A 7,756-nucleotide genomic window follows, 5' to 3' on the forward strand; every position below is an offset into this window, starting at 1 on the left:
AAGCTGTTTTTCTATAAGATATACATTTTAAGTCAATTTTCACAAACAACGCGAGCTAGTCTAACTCTGTTCAATGAACTCAGAGTCACTCTTTCACCTCAAAATGCCTAATTTTTTAAGGACATTGTCCTAAAAAACTTACTCTACTGCTTCAATGAAAAGCCATCTTTCGGTCACATCGACAGCAAGCAAAGGGTTTAGAAATGGGGAGATGAACAAAAAGTTATCTCGTGACGGTTTCCCTAATTATTTGAACGATACAACAACGACACAATACTTAATTACTGATCGTTTCAAATGCGCTTTGCACTTTTCTATAAACTGCATTGGTTTTTAGTCATTAATAGCGGACGCCGCCACGTGTAATGCATGCGTCTGTAAAGCTCTTTATTATCTAAGCCCACACTTTCCGTATATCCTTCACGTTTCTACCAGGGATGTCCTTCTACTAATGGTTTTAATTTTTGGAGATGTTTTTTTATGTGTAGGAGCGCAATATTCCCCGTTTTTATCAATGTTTTTAGTTGTTGTTTTTTTAGTTGTGTACTTAGTTTGAAAGACAGGGTCAATTATCGGTTAGTGTATGAAATAAAAAAAATACACTGAAATGATCATAATCATTCATCTAGGTTTAAAAGTAAAGTAGTGAAGGTGGTTAGAAAAAGGCGATCATGTAGCATAAAATATAGCTATTGATCGTAGTGATGTTTGAAGATTGATTTTGTTTATCATTGTGTACAATATAGCCGTCCATACCTACAACATAGGCAGGACCGCAAGCCACAATGGCAGGTAGCAGTTGCCTCCTCATTTATTGTCTCGCCTGCATAGCAGAGATAGACTATCATTCATGACTATGGGCGCCGCTTTTCCGACGGCGGCGTCAACATCAAATCTTAATCTATCTTAAGTTTTTGAAATGACATCATAACCTAGAAAATATGGACCAAGTTCATGAAACTTGGACATAAGGGAATCAAGTATTACTAAACATCTTGCTTTGGTTTAAGGTCACATGACCAAGGTTAAATGTCATTTAGGGTCAATGAACTTTGACCATGTTGGGGTATCAATATCGAAGTCTTAACATAAGGTTAAGTTTTTAGAATCTCATCATAACCTAGAAATTATATGAACCTAGTTCATGAGACTTGGACATAATGTGCAATCAAGTATCACTTAACATCTTGCATTGGTTTCAGGTCACATGATCAAGTCAAAGGTCATTTAGGGTCAATGAACTTAGACCATGCATGTTAGGGGAATCAATATCGAAATCTTAACCTAAGGTTAAGTTTTTGAAATGTCATAACTATATAAGTATATAAATCTTGTTCATGAGACTTACACATAATGATAATGAAGTATTACTGAACATCCTGTCCGAGTTTCAGGTCACATGATCGAGATCAAATGTCGTTTAGGGTCATTGAATTTTTGGCATGTTAGGGGTATTTGTTGAATTACCATCGTAACTTTTTTAAGTTTATGGATCTAGTTCACAAGACTTAGACATATGAGTAATCAAGTATCACGGAATGTTCTTTGTGAGTTTCAGTTCACATGACCATGGTCAAAGGTCATTTAGGGTCAATGAACTTAGATTATGTTGGGGATCAACACAAATCTTAACCAAGTTTAAATGTTTTAAATATCCTGACTCTGAAAGTATATGGATCTAGTTCATGAAACTTGGACACAAGAGTAATCAAGCATCAGTGAACATCCTGCGTGAGTCACATGAACAAGGTCAATGAACTATGGCCATGTTGGGGGCATTTGTTGAATTAATTGCCATCATAACTTTTAATTTCTATGGATCTAGTTCACGAAATGTTGACATTCACTAATCGTCTTGAACAAGTCTTTGGTCACACGATCAAGGTCAAATGTCATTTAGGGTCAGTGAGCAAAGTATTTCATCATCATATAAATGGTGTTTTTTGTGAATGATTATTCTATAGTCGTTTGTAAGTCAGCACTGCTGCTATATTGAATCGCGTAATGAAGGCGAGACTACTAGAGGCGCTCCTCTTGTTTATCATTCCATTCTGATTCCATAAAATGCAAATGCTGCCGCTCGATCGCTTTGCTCCCTTGTGTGTATCCTCGAATACCATAGATGCCATGTCATGCTGGCACGTTTTATGAAAGATTATTAACGTTAAAAATAATCATTGGTTATTTGAAAAAAAGTATGATAGTTGTAATTTTCTAAACAATCTTGGATTACCTCACTCTCATTCGTGTAAAACATCAGGAAGTCGAGTTACTTAATTGAACAGGTTAAACATTCAGATGTGACCTTTTCTTTATTCTGTCTGTAATGTGAATAAAGGTTGAAGTTTAAATCATTTACTAGTGTGTTCTTTTACACAAGCAGGTTTAGAACATAGTTCCCCATTCTATTATGTAAACTAACTAGGAGTATATAGTAAACTAACTAGGAGTATATAGTTAAATAATAATGACAATAATCTTGATGATAAATCATAATACATCCATTCAAGTTTACCATTTCAGTTTGTAATATTGGTCAAGAGAGTGGTCGTTTTTTTTTACAAATTGAAATTACTTTTAACTGAGGGGCGGATCTACTTTTTTTTCCAAGAGGGGGATTGACCGAGGAATTTGATAAAAAAAGAAAAATCACTACAAAATGAAGGTAATATTTGGTATCGAGAAACTTGACAAGCAAAAAAAAGGGGGGTTCACTACCAAATGAAGGTCATTTTGGTACCGAGATATTTTTTACAAGCAAAAAAAGGGGATTCACTATAAAATGAAGGATTAGTTGGCTTCAAAATGTCACTACTTTTTACTTGGCAGCCAAGGGGGGGAGGGATTAATCGGCCTAACCCCCCCCCCCCCCCGCCCCCCGTAGATCCATCACTGCAACTCTTCCAAAATATGACGCTAAAATGCATTTTTGTTGTTTATTGAACATTTCTCAGCATAATGACAGGATTATTATCATGAATATTTTCACCACTTACAGATTTCCCACATTTTTTTTCAAATTGAACGATACATAATGACGGAATATGCGAGTCAATTTTTTTTTCATTTTTACTCTGTTATAAATTGCAAAAAAAACTTTCATTCTTTCATTCGCACATTCTTTTTCCATTTTTTTTTTCTTTCTTTCTTTCCTTCATTCGATCCTTCCTTCCTTTTTTTGTAATTTCTTTCTTTCTTTCTGTCTTTCTTTCTTTGTCTTTCTTTCTCGTCTTTCTTTTGCCCGTTTGCTTCATTATTTTTTCTCCCTATGTTATCATATGTGTGGTAGATATATGTTATAGCTAATACATGCCAGTTTAGCAGTTAAAAGGCACTTGCCACGCATGGTTCCAACCATTCCATCGTTTGCGACAAGCCCGCATTGGTGTACCGCAGAATCATCGGCCAACCTCCAGCTCGACTGCATGCCTGGGAACTGCTATAGGTCCATGAAGGTTGCTAGCTACCCTAGCAATGTGCGGGGTGGAGATTTTATTTATTGTGATGACGTTGATTATGGTGGTGAAGATGATGGTGGTAATGATGATTTTGATGATGATGATGATGATAATGATGTTGACGATGATGACAATTTACGATGTTGGTGGTGATGATGACGATGATGATGTTGATGGTAGTAGTGGTGGTGATGCTGTTGGTGGTCGTGTAGATAATGGTGCTATTGAAGAGGAAGATGATAATATGAAAGGATAAACGATAAAAGTATTTCGATTATTTTTAGAGCCTTTAGATTTTAATGTGTAACTACCATTTTCAACACTTAGTCATACTTTTTAAGTAAGAGTTTATCAAACCTATTCTAGAACATTACTTAAGAAGAAATAAAATGAATATAATACTTATATTCCGCTAAAATATTCAAATCAATCATTCTATAGAAATATACAATTATGTTTTCTTTGTTTTATCTAATCATTATCGGCAGTATTGTTCGATTTCTCAGGTAAAAAGCTGAAACTGTTAGTCAAACTTAAATTTAATGCTTGACCGCGTTGTATCACAGAATTAATTTTTAAAATCGTTACAGATTTACCTGATGAAATAATGAAAAATCATTTCGCGCATCATAATTACGTCTGGCAAAAAAATAAAAAGGACTGAGAGCGGAAAAGGGGGATTCCGTTTGTAATCCAATTTTAAAAATCAATCGGCTGACTTTCATGCATTTTGTCAATTACCGCAACAAGCTTTGTTTCTAACGTGCAAGCGTCCGAACGAGATTTGTGTTACGGAGGTTCGTGTGTTATATTATCAATAGTGATCTTTCTTTGCCCCTTTTCCCTCACATTTTCCTGTAGTGTCAAAACAGCCTTGACTATACACGGTCGACAAGATGACGTATTTCATGGTAGAAGGGTGAAGGTTTAAACAACGCTATTCCAATTAGAGGTCCATATGATATTTAAAATACATGTTTATTTCATCAAATCAGATCGACCAGCCATATAGGGGGAAAAATGAATCGAGGTTGCGCGTACTTTTTTGGTTGTGAAATTGGTGCATACAAACTTGGAGCGGGACCGTATGAAGTTAAGCAAAAATAAGAAGGGCGGTCAAAATATATGAACAAGAATAAATCACAAGAGGATAATAACTACCGTTTCATGAAAATTTAATCGAAATTTTTACAAGAATTTATTTACATGTATAAGTTCAATTGTTTCATTATATACAAATTGTCCACATGGCATGTATAATTGCAGCGAGTTTAACTTTTGTCAAAATTTATCCCCATAGATGTATTATAAGCCGTTAACAAATTTTCTTCGTTACTGCAATTTTTAATTTTATCCAATATAGCAGAATGACATACGAAAATTTCTTTTAAAATAATGGTTTGATTTTTCTAAAAATAAAGTTAATATGAATCTTTGACAAACTAACTTGTCGCACGCCTTTATGTAAAACTCTCAAATGGAAGATCTTCATGACAATATTATAAAACAACACTCCGTGCTTTACCCAATTGCTAAGAAATCATAATTGCTTGTAAGCATGCAATCAGAGAACCAAATGATTAACGTCCTATTCGAGGGACCTGGTAGTGTGAAATGCCTTACCAAAGTGCACTTGGCGCATCAAGTTGGAATAGAACCCGCTTCACTAGAAACCAGCGCTGTCCCGACTGACCTATCACGCCTCTTCAAAATGGAATGCAAATTCATTCTTATGTGGACAGTTTTTATTATGTTGAAACCAGACCTTGTTGAAAGTCATGCAAGTAGAGCTTTGTATTTGCAACTTGTAATATTCCTGGGCGAATCATAGGGGCCGATAGACGATCCCAGTTGGTGGCACACAAAAAATAGATAAAAGGGGAGAAGAGAAAAAGAAAGCAAAACATATCTTGTTCAATAGGAAGAAAATGACACAATATCCCGTTTTGAAGTCATTATGATATTCGCGTTTTCATTATTTTGTTTAGTGAGATATGCATCGGGTTCAAGAGCATGCGGGTGGACGAAAAGGGGGCGCCAAAAAAAGAAGAGAAAAAGAAAAAAAAGAGAAAGAGAGAAGGGGAAAAAAGAAAAAAGGAAGGGGACGCCGAACTGACGTTCGAAGAGGGGGGCGCCGAATTGATATTCTACCTATATAGGGGCGCCTAATTGATGTTCGACATAGGGGGAAGCCGAATCGATGTTCAACCGAGGGGGGGGGTGGGCACCGAGTTGATATTTTAACATGGAGACGCCAAATTGACTTTCGACATAGGGGTGCCGAAGTGATGTTTTACTTGGGGGCGCCGAATTGATGTTCGACATAGGGGCGCAAATTTGATATTTGTCCTGGGGCGTCAAATTCATGTTCAACCAAGGGAGGGGGCGCCAAATTCATATTCGACCTTTGGGGCGCCAATTTGATGTTTGACCGGGGCGCCAAATTCTTGTTGAACCTAGGGAGGGGGTGCCGAATTCATATTCGACCTTTGGGGCGCCAATTTCATGTTTAACCGGAGGCGCCAAATTCATCTTTCACATGGGTTTGGCGCTCGCATCAAATGCATAGTTAGATGCCTGTTCATGATTACTAAAAGTGCTTAGAAAGTCAAAATTTAAGGTCAGAATATCAAAACATTTCATCTCGCTCTTCGCATCAATAATTTTTTTTAATAAGGTGACGATCGATCCTGTTTATGGTTCGAGAAGTGTTTAGAGTGTCCAACTTTGGGTCGAAATATAACAAATTTCAGCTCCCACTTCGCGCTCGCATAAAATGTTTTGTTAGATACCAAAAATGCTTACTCGAAATAATGTCCAAATTTTAGGTCAGAATATAGTTTTTTTAAGCTCGCACTTCAAGGGGAATAAATTTTTGATCAGATAGATACTCATACTGTTTATGGTCACAAAAAGTGCTTAGAATTACGCCCTTTACGTCCATATTTGCGACGAAATTAAAAAAAAAAACTTTCAGTTCGAGCATTGCGCTCACATCGATTAGTTAGATGCCCATCCTGTTTATGATTACAGAAATAGCTTGGGATATTCAAATTTTAAGGCAGAATATCAAAAATTTTCAGCTCGCGCTTCGCGCTCGCACCATTTTCATGTTTACCAAAAGGCTGAGAATGTCCAAATTTTAGGTCAGAATATCACATATTTTCAGCTCGCGCTTCCCGCTTGCATAAATTATTATAAAAGATACCCATGTTGTTCATAGTTACAAAAAGTGTTTAGAATGTCCAGTTTTGGGTCGGAAATTAAAAAAAAGCTCGTGCTTTGAGCTTGCATAAAATGTTGAGATAAATACCCATCCTGTTCTTGATTACCAAAAGTGATTATAGACTTTCCAAATTTGAGGTCAGAATATCGTAAATTTTCAGCTCGCGTTTTGCACTCGCATCAATTGTTTGGATATATACCCATATTGTTCAGGGTTACAAATGTGCTTAGAATATCCGATCGCAAACATAAAGATGAAAATACACCCCCCCCCCCCTCCCCATAGCGAAAGCTGGATCCGCCCCTGGTAAAGAAATGTCAGCTCCCGCTCAGATAATTTTAGTAGGGCCTACTCTGATTAAAAGTTAAACTAAATTGAAATCCCGAAATGCCTAAAATTCTATTCCTTCTGGTAGCATTTACTGTATTCTATTCTAAAGGTGGTATAATAACAATATTCATGGAGCCAACTGATGTCAATTGATATCCTTCAATTAATTAATCAATCCTTCTATCAAGTTTTTTTTTAATTGTAAAAATATATCAGCAAATAATAATTGTAAAAAATACTACATAAATAAAAAGAAATTCATTGCATTTTGATGTTCAGAATATTTTAAGAACTATACCCAATGATGTCAAAGCCGACTTACTTATTTTGTATTTTGTTATTATGAAATCTTAAGTAGGTAATATCAATGACGATTATCATACATTCATTGACGAGTCGGACCAGGTTTTACATTTTAAGAGCAGAAAATTGCATTAAAAAAAGAAAAAGTAAAGGTGTGATTATGACATCATCAACTCACTCATCGGCACACAATCTTCTTCAGTATTCATGTTATAATTTGAATATAAAATTGTTGCAACTTACAAAAAATATATCTATTTCATTATTTACCAGTGAAATATTTCAAAACTTTTATAGAAACCATTTTGATCTTACAGTCTGCGACTGCCTCTCTTGCACAAACTGAAATAAATCTGAATTCTTTTAAGGCCATACATCATGCGGCTACTAGTTTAAATCATTTGTAAGGTACCGAGTATTTTATCTTAATTGCTGAGGC

This window comes from Lytechinus variegatus, chromosome 5, assembly GCF_018143015.1.
Source record: "Lytechinus variegatus isolate NC3 chromosome 5, Lvar_3.0, whole genome shotgun sequence".
Taxonomy (NCBI): Eukaryota; Metazoa; Echinodermata; class Echinoidea; order Temnopleuroida; family Toxopneustidae; genus Lytechinus; species Lytechinus variegatus.